This window comes from Chrysemys picta, chromosome 19, assembly GCF_011386835.1.
Source record: "Chrysemys picta bellii isolate R12L10 chromosome 19, ASM1138683v2, whole genome shotgun sequence".
Taxonomy (NCBI): Eukaryota; Metazoa; Chordata; order Testudines; family Emydidae; genus Chrysemys; species Chrysemys picta.
Window position 1 is genome coordinate 2,653,045 of NC_088809.1, and position 12,604 is coordinate 2,665,648.

The following is a 12,604-nucleotide window of genomic DNA, read 5'->3' on the forward strand; positions in this document are numbered from 1 at the left end:
TTGGCTCTTTATCAACAACTGAAACAGCTGCAGGGTGAAAAAACAATAGAAAAACCAAAGAAAAAGCTTATAAAGAACATGTGACCTGGAAATTGGAGTTAGTTTTGTGTTGCCTTTCATAAGTGTGGTTTTAGTCTTTCAGAGGCCCGAAGTATGTGCTCCTCTCCCCGTCCTTCTAGTTCTGAGCGGAGAATGTACTGATACAGAGATTAAAGATTTTAGGGGTCCGTGAAAGGTGACAGACTGACAATACTGTAAACCACGGTCCTCTCATTATCCACAGATTGAGTATAGTACAGAGCACAGAAAGGGCCCAACAGTGCAAGCTTCACCCACTTCCAGTGTACCTCACTCTTCTCTAGAGAAGCCACCTCTAGGGTCATGGGAAGTCTGCCCTCTGCACCCATTCTGTCCTTGACCTCTCTGCCTAAAATGCCAGCCTCACTGTGAATTGTGGACTCATATTCACTAGAAACTAGACCAAAGTCATTAGTTCACATAGGCCAAACAGCTTTTAGATAATAGTGACTTTTGGTTACTCCCACCCGTGGCTAGAGAGTAAATGGGAATGGCTCTAAAGCTCATTAGCAACGTCTTGATTTACACCATACACAAAAACTACATCTTCGGCTCATCTAGTAGAAAAGTCCTCTTGGAATGCCATTGCCCTGGGTTCCAGTCCCATCTCGGACCTGACTATGGCAGTTCCCTGTTTTACTGGTGTCTGCTGGTTTATTTCATGAGGCATATGGTGACCTCTAGTGGCAAGGTGTGCAACATACAAAGAATTCCTCTCATTTGCTTCTCAGTGATCCTGTGTGAGAAAGGTGAGAGGAAATTCTGATATGTGATATTAGTCCTTTTCCTGTTCTCAAAATTTTTGGAAAGGTGAGATTCGGACCTTCAATCTGAATTCTGGCTAGAAGATTAAGCCAACCAAACCTGGTATCCTGCTGTTGGTACTAACCAATACTTGATGCTTCAGAGGAAGGCAAACCACCATAATGCCTCTTCTGGGTTATGCAAAACTGTACTGTACATGCAGAGGAGTAGTGGTGTGTGAATTCCTTCCTAACCCGTGCAACGATTAGCCCTGCAGCATGAGATTTGTTTATCCTTAATGTGCACAATTATAAAAGATATTATTGGTTATAAAGTCTGGGCTATTTTAAATCCTGCAGTCATGAAATACATATATTTGCATGCATTTAATTTCAAACAGATTACTTTTTCTTTTTAAATTTACTAATTTAAAAACCAACACTTGATCTTGCTGGTGTATCAGCCACTGGCTGTGTTAGAGTTTAATTCCTGTAGAAGGGCTTTCATGTTATTAATATCACTTTGGGTGTGACAGGAATCTGTGTTCCATCTGCCTTACTCCTATCCTCCACTCACATATCAGCACCTGCTAAGAACTAAACTGCTGGGAACTGGAGAATTAAAGGTTAACACATATACTTAGTAAAACAGAACAAGCTATTTCTTATTCTCTTACAACTATAAATTGAAATTATTTCAGTTAATGTGACCTAAATTAGTTCTCACTTTTCCATTTAGCTGTTTGGGGATTTTTCTAAAAAATAATGTTGCTGTTTGGCCTCAAATGACACACACACACATACACACCCAAGTGAATGGGTCTTGTTTAGGGAATGTAGTAGGAGTTTGTGAGGGATTACAAATAATTCCTCTAGCATGGAAGAAGGCAGCGCAGTTCTTCTGCAACCACTGTTCTAGCCTCCAGGCTGCAATAGCAACCTCAGCCCTTCTCCGCGGCATATGTAAAGGTTCCCAGACACTGGATCCACATAAGTATCAACTCAAAAGTCTCTTGCCCTTCTCCCTTCCAGCCTTGCATAGTTCCACTTCTGTCACCCTCACAGAGTTGCCATGGGGGACTTGCACGAACTATCCCTACTGCAACGCTCTTGAGGATGAGAGAGATCCTGTTTTACTACGTGTGGAGGGGGGAATAGAGAGGCTCCTTAAATCCTCTTCTCTGTTCTTGCCTTCTGTACCAGCACAGGCCAGGAGAGATGCTTTAATTCAAATATTTAAATGACAGATTAGTTTAGGAGCAGAGATGCTATGGCAATGAGAGCTGTTTGGAAACAATGGACAAACAGACCAATTCTGGCCAATTACAATTTGAAAACTTGCTCACAGCATATGTCCCAATGAATTTTATTTGCTGTTTATACCAGGAAAATCATGTTTAGAATTGGCAATCATTTAATAGCATTTGCTATTGAATGGGCCAATTTTTATTGATTTCATGCAAAGCAGTTTGGTCCTGAGAAAACCTTTCCCTATAATCTGAATGTTCCATTAAGCAAATTGACAGTAATTGGGATGGATTGTATTTTAAATTTCCAAAACTAGCATCCAAAAGTATGTAATCACTTGATAAACAGTCCTAGCTTTGGAGCTGGCCAGCTAGAGAATCAAAGAGTTGGGCACAGGGAAGAGGCATAACTTCATTTCTAGTTCATGCCTCACCAATGGGTTGATCTCTGCAGCTTGTTTGATTTATGCTTTATCTAGTCCAGTTTTAAATAAAATGTGTAGATGATAGACCTGATCCAAAACCGACTGAAATCAGTGGGGTTTGAATCACATCCACTATGCATGCTTAAATATATCTATGTGACTTAAGTTTTTATACCATTCCCCATCACCAGTGTATCCAAGCCCCTTATAATGTTATAAATTTACAATATGCAGGTAGTAATATGGATCTTGTATGTGAATAATACTCACACCTGAAGGGACATAACTTATTAAGGTCCAGATTCTGACACTCTACTGAGTATCGTCTTACTCTGAAATCTACCGGCAGATAAAATATTACTTAACAGAGGTAGGGTGGCAGAGTATAGCCGTAAATAGTGAAACATCCTACACACAGGCACAGGGCTAAGTGTGGCTACACCTGCAATCACAATGTTTCTGAACAAACAGTGTTGTGTGGTGGGTCTTGCATGTGACCCTAAAAACTTTGTGCTCTTCTTATCTACCAGATCTGCAGCAACACAGCCTGGTGCATTAAGGAGGAACCATCAGCCTTCACTCTGAATGTTATATTACAACCTAACTCTTATTTCATTCTATAGTTAACATTTCCAGAGCGAAAGGACACATGACAGTGACTTATTTGTGGAGTTCCCAGAGAAGGGAAACTACATAAGACATAAAGTTGCAGACTAAAGTAGATGGTGCATTGCCATCTCTTTCCAAGACAGTTGTTCAGACTATAGAGAAAGGAGGAGCATAAATGGATTCTGTAGCTGCGGAGTTTAAATGTTTAGTGCAAAGGAATAGATGAGCTTAGAGAGGATGCCATTCCCCTAGATATTATCCTAAGTCATTTATGTAATCTTCAAGAAAGATACATAATACAGTAAATGTCACAAAATTACTAGCGCCCCATCAGCAAGACCAGACTCTTTCCATAGACAGGCAGATTGAGGTAATAATACATGCTCACTGTATAATAAGATACATGCATGCGTACACAGAGACTGACTATAAATTTACACTAACAGAGCACATTTCTCTATAATTATGTTTGTAAATGCTTATGTAAGAAAGTAAATAAATGGTCACAAATGTGTCTAGATATCTTTCCTATAAGGCTACTTGGTACAAGGCTATCTTCAAGTTACGACAGCAACATTCTGGTTCCAAGCTCTACTGCAGCATTTCATGAAAAGCCCTGTTCCCTACGTGGCCTTTATCGTGCAAAGCTATATGCATAAAAAATAACTGTCCGAACAGACAGGGCTACAGAACTATCTTTAGAAGAGAACGACAACATTAGCACCAGGACAGGCACCATGGTGCTGCATCCTCATTTTCTTAATGCCTCTCCTGTTGGAAAACTTAACATGTGTCCGTGCAGAAAGGCACAAGGGAGATGAGAGATGCTATACATTTGCCATACATGGGGATACATTTTTTTGATTGGATTCCCACAGTGTGTTGATATTTTTTGTTAAGTTGCAGAGCTATTTGAAACTCATTTCCCCTCCTCCCCCGTTCAATTAGAAAATGCACCCATGCAGCCATTGGCCCATGCTTTCTTTATAAAGCACTTCCCAAGAATCCTCTTTTATTAGCCAACTCCAAGGCAGAGCTGGTTAGCATCTAGCTACTCAACAGAAACACTAAGAGAAGAGCCATGAAGGTTTAACATCAATTGCACTGCATTACATCTGATGAAGTGCCTGGAAACAAACAACCCAATTTCAAAAATCCCCAAGCCAAACTATCTCCAGGCATAGGGGCTGGAACTAGGGATGTTGGGGGAAGGCGGAGAGTGCTGCCACAATCCCTGGCTTGAAGTGGTTTCCATCATATTCAGGGTTTACAGTTTGGTTCAATGGCTCTCAGCGCCCCCACTATACACATTGTTCCAGCCCCCCTGTCTCCAGGGGTCCAAATCCACTGAATTATCTGTTTATTTCACATTTGCCTTTCATATTAGATCCTTTTTCTACTCTTTACCTTCCAAGACACTTTATATGCATCATTGGAAGAAGAACCACTTTACATTACATATTTGGTCACCTTACATTCTTAATCCTTTGAGCTTCTGTAATAATTATCAGACTTGTAGCTAAGCCAACAAGCCTGATAATTGCATAGCTGCACACTGATTACAAAAAATCCATTCACAAAATACTCTTCAGTTTATTACTTACAATAATTCTGTTCCATCGAGTTAGATAAACCATTCTAAAATAATAAATGATAATTTCAAATATAAATTAATGTGGCTAATTAAATTTGGTTTATTTTTGTCCTTTTAAAGTAAATCAGAATTTTGCATTGATTTTGTCTCAGATTCTGCCCCTTTCACATAATTCTTCTCAAGCTCAGTTTAATATACTTCTTGAATTTGAAATAAATGTTCTATTCATAATACAAGAATTTAGATTGTCATCAATTCTAATTTCAAATTGTCATAACATGTTCTGCTGCAGGCATTTGTCTGCAACTTTAATTACTGGACCAATGCCTGGATGAGACAGCGATCATGTAGCTGCAGAAAAGCAAACTGAGGCATACGATTAATGAATCAAAGCAAAATTTCACCAAAATTCAAGGCATCCTTTTCTCAAAGCCAGGAGAGATGTGTCTTTTCTCCCAACACGTCAAATGGTGCTGGGAGCCATAGAAAATGTACATTTAAAAACAACCCTAAAAGTAAACAAACAAAATGTATTATATAAACTTTAGGTTATTATCACTTTCTAAAGTTCATAACCATAGTTGCAAGAAGCAATGAAACAGTAAAAGTTAATGAAACTCCGGTGCCTGCTTGAAGCATAAGACAAACTCAGATAAAAGAGTGAGTCTGGCTCACATAGTATAAAACTTTAAATGTCTGTAGGTTTAAAACAAAATGAAAAAGTACCTACCTGCCTTTCAGATGAATCTGAGATGCTTTTCCCCTGGAGTTATCCAAGACTGAGTAACCCTAACCCTACATTTACTTCAGAGCCTCTGAAACTCAGCCCGTGGCAACTCAGCATCTTGGGGAGGTTTTTGTACACCAATCCCCCTCACATGGTCTGATTTCCAGATAATCTGCTGCCAAAGAGCTCTTTAAGAATTTTTGCGTCACTTTTAGTCAAATAAACTTTATGTTTCACCAGGGCTGCAGCTCAATTTTCCTCCTGGAGGTGGGTGGCTACATTTGTATGTTCTGATCAGTTCAGGAGAGCAGGACCCAGCTAAGACAGGCAGGAGGAAGGTGCGGGGAAGCTCACTGTTAAGGCATAATTTTCATGTCTCCAGTTACAGCTATAAATAAGGGGATGGTGGTGACAAGCAGACGACAAATAGGGTTAACGATCAGTGAATTAGAAGTGTGCAGATGGGTCTGTACTATAAAAAGGTATGCAGGGCTGGGATCCTAGTTCTAGAATAAAGTGGAGAAAGGGGGGTGCTTAGGCTTCCTCCTTACTGATTACTTACATTATTTTAATGCAGAAATATAAATGGAGGGTGATTTTGTTATAAAATGTTAGGCACAAGTTCTTTGAAAAGTGTTTTTGCTACTTTAATCAAGACAAGACAGGACAAGTCAAGTCACTTCCTCTGTCCCTCCCACCCCTCAAAAAACCTCAAAAACAAAGGCTTTTTCTCCAAGGTACTTCAGTCCAGAGAAAGTACTTGTACAGTCTCAAACGTTACCATTTGTTTATAGAAGATGGAAAAGCATAAATCAGAGAGCTAATGCCCCAGTTTGCATGCAGATTTGAAAAAGAAAGCAGAAAATCATAAGGGAAAAAAGAATAGCAAACTTTTAGAAGGAACAACAAAACAGCTGGTATAAGTGGCAGACAGTTTGCAAAGATCTGTTTTGAGTAGTTCGTTAATAACAGAAACTCTGACAACAAACAAGCCTAGGGCTATAATTATTGCTTCTCTTTCTCTGACTGCTGGTCCCCCTCTCCTTCACCCCAGCAGTGGCTATCGGCACCATCTCAAGGACAGTTGTGGTAATACAACACTGTTAATAAGATATGTACCTAAACCCAAATCCTTCCTTTTTCCTGGTAATTCTTTGTGAATATAGGCTAAAAAAGTGTTTTATCAGTTTTTAAACTTGTTGCCTTCTAATTTCTCTACAGCTTTCTTGTTTTTCTATTACTGGCCAGAGTAAATAGCAATGTCTAGCTGGTTTCCTCTTTTACATCCTATGTCATATCCCCCTCATACTCTGCTTTCCAAATTCATAGTCCTAGACTTTCCCTGGAGAAACGGGAGAAAAGCAGGTTAGAGCCTGTCCGCATTTCCCATTCTGATCCCAGCACTCTATCCCATTCCCAAGAGTTTGAGAGGCTGAAGGTTCATTGTGCCTCACTCGGTAACTCTAAGCAGAATATTTGTATGTATAAGGGATCTGTTTGCAGACTTAAATCTAGCATTTCAGGGATGATTTTGTTCATTCCTTCACTCTCAACTGAATTCCCAGCTCTCTAATACCAGAATCCTGGAATGGATTTTCCAGGAACTCTGAGTCTACTCTCTCACAGAAAATAGGATCTTTCATCACAGTTTTTGGATTTTTTTCCCCCTCACTTGTAGAAATATATAAGAATCTGCATGACGTGTCTTTTTAAAAGATTATTATTTGTTGCTGTATCTCCACTTTACTCTGCTGAGAGCAGGCTTTTGCCATGGTTTCTAACTGTTACTGAACACAGTTTGTCTCAGTCTACACTGGTAGTTACACTGCGTTCAGCTGCGCACACTGATGACACACAGTGTCAGCAACTGGTAATATATAGACAGAGCTTTAAGGTACACAGAGTGTATTGAGAACATATAAAGAGCTTAAAACAATTACTTAGCTTGGCTTTTTTGTTCACTTATGGGTTTTGTCCTTAATGTCTTTCACTGCAGTATATTTTATTTGTATTTTATTTGTTCTGTAAAGTACCTAAGACACTTTGTGGATACTGTATAAATAATAATAATTGTATCCCAAAAACTGATTATTATTAATTTATTCATGAACTTTTCTATATCACTATTCACTATTGTATCTGACCACTTCCCCAATATTAATGAATTTATTTTCACAACACCCCAGTGAAGTGAAAGGATGATATTATTCCTATTTTACAAAAGGACAACTGAGGGACAAAAAGATTGAGGTCAAAAGGCTAAGCTAATTTTGGGTGCCTGATCTGAGATGACATGGGTATGATTTATCAGAGTATTTAGCATTATGTAACAGTTGATGTCTTCAAAGCAGGGCGCCCGTTGATTTCAGTTGCCTCAGTGAGTTCAGCTGAGAGTGTAATGATCATCTGGTTTTACCCACATAGCTGCTGCTGGGGCATTTGATGCCCTGGATGAGGCACACCACATGTTGTGATAGGCATGTGTAGGCCCCGGGGATCTCGAAAGGTGTGTAATGGAGCGCACTGCTCATTGTAGCAGTGGAGATACAGCGGCAGGTTTTGCATCTGTTGATATTCTGTCAGTAAGAGTGCCCTGTAAGAGTGTCAGTAAGAGGTCTGCCCGGGTGCCCTTTTTTGTGTATCTTGGGACACATGTGGATGGTCCTTGGGGTGGGTTTGAAGTAAATTAAGCTAAACCGAATTAAGGCAACTTTAATTCTGAATGAGTGTCCACACAAGGGTTCAGGGCAGTTTAACTAATCCATTTTAAATTCACATATTTAATTAATTCAGATTAAATTTCCTGAGTGTTCCTGTGTAGACAAGCCCTTGGTCTCGCTGTCTACCCCCTAGTCTCCTTGTCCCTGTATATTCCCTCCACTGCTGTCCACTCCACCCAGGTCCAGCTGTTGTCCCATCTACATCTGAGTCAGGCAGCTGCCTCCTCCACACTGCCTAGATGCTGCCAAGGGAACATTGAAAGCACAGGAAAAACGATATCCGTTTTCAGTTCTGGTGCCACAGCAATTGGGAGTTAGCAGTTTCAGGGAACGTCCTGTTCAGCCCGTGAAGCACTGAACAGGAGCATGCTAAGTGTAAATGGAATCTCAGTGAGAGCTTAGCTGCCAAACTCTAAGAAGTCTCTTCTGAGCATGTGCAAACAGATTTTTTTCAAAGGCTTATAACTTGGCCAAATTTGGGTGGATTTTCAAGGGAACAGCAAAAAGCACAAGCCTGGGACCAGGGAGACTTCCTGCCATATCTCAAGCCTTTACTCCAAAAGCATGGGGAAGGCTAAAGCTTTCCAGCAAAAAAGTTGCAAGAAAAAAATATTTAACATGGGGGGAAAAAATTCACTAATCAACTTCCCAGAAATGGCTGAATCCTTTTATTGGAACCCTTTTTTTTTTTCTTTTTCTTAAGTCTAAGGCAGACACCTTACATTGAAAATTTCAAGCTGAACAGGATGACTAGTTGGGAACTCTACAAGTATTATCTTGTAGGGTTTTCCTGAAGCATAGGCTTTCCCCCAGAAGAGGGGGATATAACCCTAAGTTACCTGCCTTGGGTCCAAATAGAGCCTACACCAGAACTTGTAACTGATCTTAGGAGGAAGTTACAGGCCCCCAGTCTTGTGTTTAGAACACCTTCCTTGAGTGCAAAATTAAAGGATCATTGCTGCAACAAGCTACCACAGAGAAACAGAATATGAAGTTCAATCTCAGTTCTAGTCCAGCAGGACGTGGGTGCAAATAACGTTTACGCTATGAGTGGAAAGAAAATGTATATAGGTAGGTGGCTTTGCAAAAACCCTGGATGAAAAATTCAGGAGCTGTTAGGTGTGAGGCATGTCCTGCCCTCCCCACATAGCAGGGCATTGTCATAACAGGTTGTAGGGAGGGACCTTCTGTGAACTATCACATGAAAAGTGTTATGGTTATATTCATAAAAGTTAGAGAAGGAATGCACCTTGCCCTCAGACATTCCATGTGCAAACTGTATATCAGGGATACAACTAAGCTAGGTAAGGAGAGATCTCGGAGGTGTTTGGCTTCTTTTCCTCCTCCCTCCCTCCCTCCCTCCCTCCCTCCCCCAATTCTAGCTTCAACTTCTTTTTACCAACTGGATATGAATGTTTCCTTGTAATCTGGATTTACAGTCCCTTACAGACAGAGTTTCCCTGGCCCTGGGACTGTACACTGAGCAGGCCAGATTTATTCATAGATTTGTATTCCATTAATTGAAATGCACAGTTTTAATCCTAATCCTCTCTTCTCTGATCCAGCCCCTAAAAACGGACTGGAGAAAAACAAAATGTTCCTCGCTTAAACTGTCCCATCAAACCAGACTGAAAAAGTACTAGGACCACACCTGCTACACCAGCTTGGCAACTCACTCCATGCCTCTAACATATTTGGGTGCATGGGAGAAGAGACTGAGGTTCTTTGGGGACTATCAGCACCCTCAAGCTGTTCATGACACCAGAACCTGGTTTTCACAACAGATCTTGAGGCCTATCAATATTTTCTCTGGCTGTCTCCATTCTTAATTCTAACACTGAAGGTTGCCATTCACATTACCACATTCTCCTTTAGGACAAAGAGGCAGCATGTTCTGGAAAATTGATGATGAGCCTCTGAGCCAGGAACTACCAAACTGCAGTCGCTTCATCACTCTCTGCCTCAGTTCCCCCATCTGTAAAAGTAGGGACACCTGAAGTAATGCAGGACACTTCAATTAATTTAAGAATTAAAAAAAAAAGTAACGTTCTGTAAATTTCATAATTCTTTAATGATAATTTGCATCTAAAAAATGACCAGGTTTCTGTTGGGTTAGACCTAAAGTTGAGTCTAAATATGAGGGACAATTGCCTTCTGACATTAGCAGCCAATAGATCGTTAAAGTCATATACAAATATAAAAATAAAGCAGTAGGGAGAGTTGGAATTAATTTTCTTCAGTTTTGCTGCTGTTGTGTAAGTTCCATTATGCTGTGATGCACTAAACTCTTGGCTTGGGAAGGCACAACTAATCATTTATTATTTGATGGCACCCAAAAGAATACTCTACGTTACCAAAGCCATGGGGCCCACTATCCCGAGATTAGTGTGGACGTTTTACATCTACCCCACTATCGACAGGAGCTGGTGGAGGGGAATCTATTTATACATGTGAATTTTAATCAACATTTCAAATGTTGCAATTTAAAAAAAAAAGACAAAGAATGTCAGTGTTGTTTAATAATCAACAGAATCACCAATAGCTAAGGTGGCTGATCTGTTTTATTAGATAAAAAATGGCCCTTAGCAGCACGCAGCTACTACAGCAAAGAGCACTGCATAAGAACGTCTATAGAACAAACAGGAGCATGCAACTCCTGGTTGCTGCCAGTGGCAGAAAACTGGAATCAGACTATTGAAAATTCCTGTGACAACTCAAGTAACTCGACACACAACATCCTAGTAGTCTCCCTGTCAGCCTCAAAGTACAGTAAAGGCCTGGCTACACTTCGCACTAGAGATGGTAATGGTCAGCTCCAGGAGACATTCCCACGCTGCTGTGATCAAGCTTGAAAGCTAAGAATGAGTGTAACCAGTGCTTAATTCATGCCAGGGCTGAGCCCTGGCACCGCTAGGCTTGGCAGTTCATAGCCCCAGCACCTCTGGACTTGGCAGTTCAGAGCCGCGGCACCTCTGGACTTGGCAGTTCAGAGCCCCGGCATCAGTTACAAATGTAAAACTATTGCTTGAGCCCCGGCACCTCTTTCATTACAGATTAAGCACTGCTCTGAGTGGGTCTGTGTGCTGAGTAGACACCCAATGGCTTGGAGAGGTTCATACTCCAGGAGGCTAGCCCCTTCTACCTCCACAGCTATCCTCATTTTTAGTGCACTAGCTAGATCAGAACTAACAGAGGCATCTCCTCGAGCTAGAAATTACACTTCCATCTTGAAGCATAGATATACCCTTACGCACATTGGCATAGGCTCCTGAAAGCTGTTGATTTAACAGCCCTTGGAGTTATCAGAGCAGAGGAAACACTGGAATATATTTCTCTCTCCCATCCCCCTTGCAAAGATTTTAGAGTGGCAGTGGGTGTAGATAGAATACTGCATCTGCCAGACTGGCTTCATTTTACATAGCATGTTTCAACCATCAGAATGTTCTGTGTTTTTTGAAAGGGGGGCGGGAGGGAGTGGGGGGGAGAACCCAAGCTATTGTATAAACTGTACTAGGAAACATCCGGGCAAGAACAGCAGAGATAAGCATGCCCTGGACAATAGTTTAAAATATTCCAAATTAAACAAAAATGGGCTTGAACACAGTTTAAGCTTGTCAAACTCCACCATCAGAGCTAGCATAGGCAAAAAAACATTATCACTGTATCTCAAAAGAAGTTAACTCCCTTTGATGGCTATAAGAGTGGTAAACATACAACATCAAAAGCAAAAAGCTTTAAGTGACTAGGATATTGAATTTTGGGAAGAAAAAGCCCATGCATGAGCCTTAGCCTTCTTCAGAATCACATTCAACCCCAAGAAAATTGCTTACTTGCCGCAGTTAAGGTACATTAGTGCTTCTTTATATGGGTGGGGTTTGGACAAGCACATATGAATGTGCTTTATAAACATGGAGGCACAGCAGAGACCACCTGATGTCTGCTGTAAAATGCAAGCTTCCACAGATCTTTCTTATAGAAATCAAGGACAATAACCCATTTTTCCAGAGGTAATTCTGGAGGAAATCCAAGCAGTGTGTGTTTGAAATCTGGGAACATATGCACTGGAATATTTATATACTAGCTTCAAATTTCTGTTGGTGACTAATACTATCAGAAGGAAAGGTGTAAGCAGTTCTGTTTGCAGCCAAGTCTTTTGCTTCTCTTTACACCGTGAATTTTTAATGGGCCTTACTAGAGGTGAAAAAAAAATATTTTGATGAAAGTATGTCAGTTACAGAAGCTGAATTTGGAACCCCAAGAATCCCATTCGTTGCTTGTACGTAGGCCAGCACTGTTTTACCTATAATAGGTTAGTGGACTGTTCTTTTCTGCCCATATTCTCTTCATTTTGTCCAACCCCACCTTTCTCCCTTCCCCAGTGAGTAAAGGCTCCATGCAGAACAGCACAAGTCATCGTGACAGAGGTCATGGTAGGCAGTTTAACAGCTTGGCTTGATTTGG

The 12,604-nt window shown here is 40.7% G+C and overlaps 1 protein-coding gene across 4 annotated transcripts in view; it reads right to left on the reverse strand.

The window, feature by feature from the left end:
• The window catches only part of SLC6A4 (solute carrier family 6 member 4), a 41,103-nt gene extending 33,635 nt beyond the window's left edge, over nucleotides 1–7,468 (reverse strand). Inside the window, exon 1 of one of the 4 annotated variants that reach the window (XM_065572873.1) lies at nucleotides 5,431–7,468. The gene's annotated coding sequence lies outside the window, so the exon portion shown is untranslated. Of the gene's footprint in view, nucleotides 1–5,426 lie in introns of all 4 variants that reach the window. The other 3 variants (XM_065572871.1, XM_065572874.1, XM_005298227.4) reach the window with 3 other exon arrangements.
• Nucleotides 7,469–12,604: the final 5,136 nt, after the last annotated feature.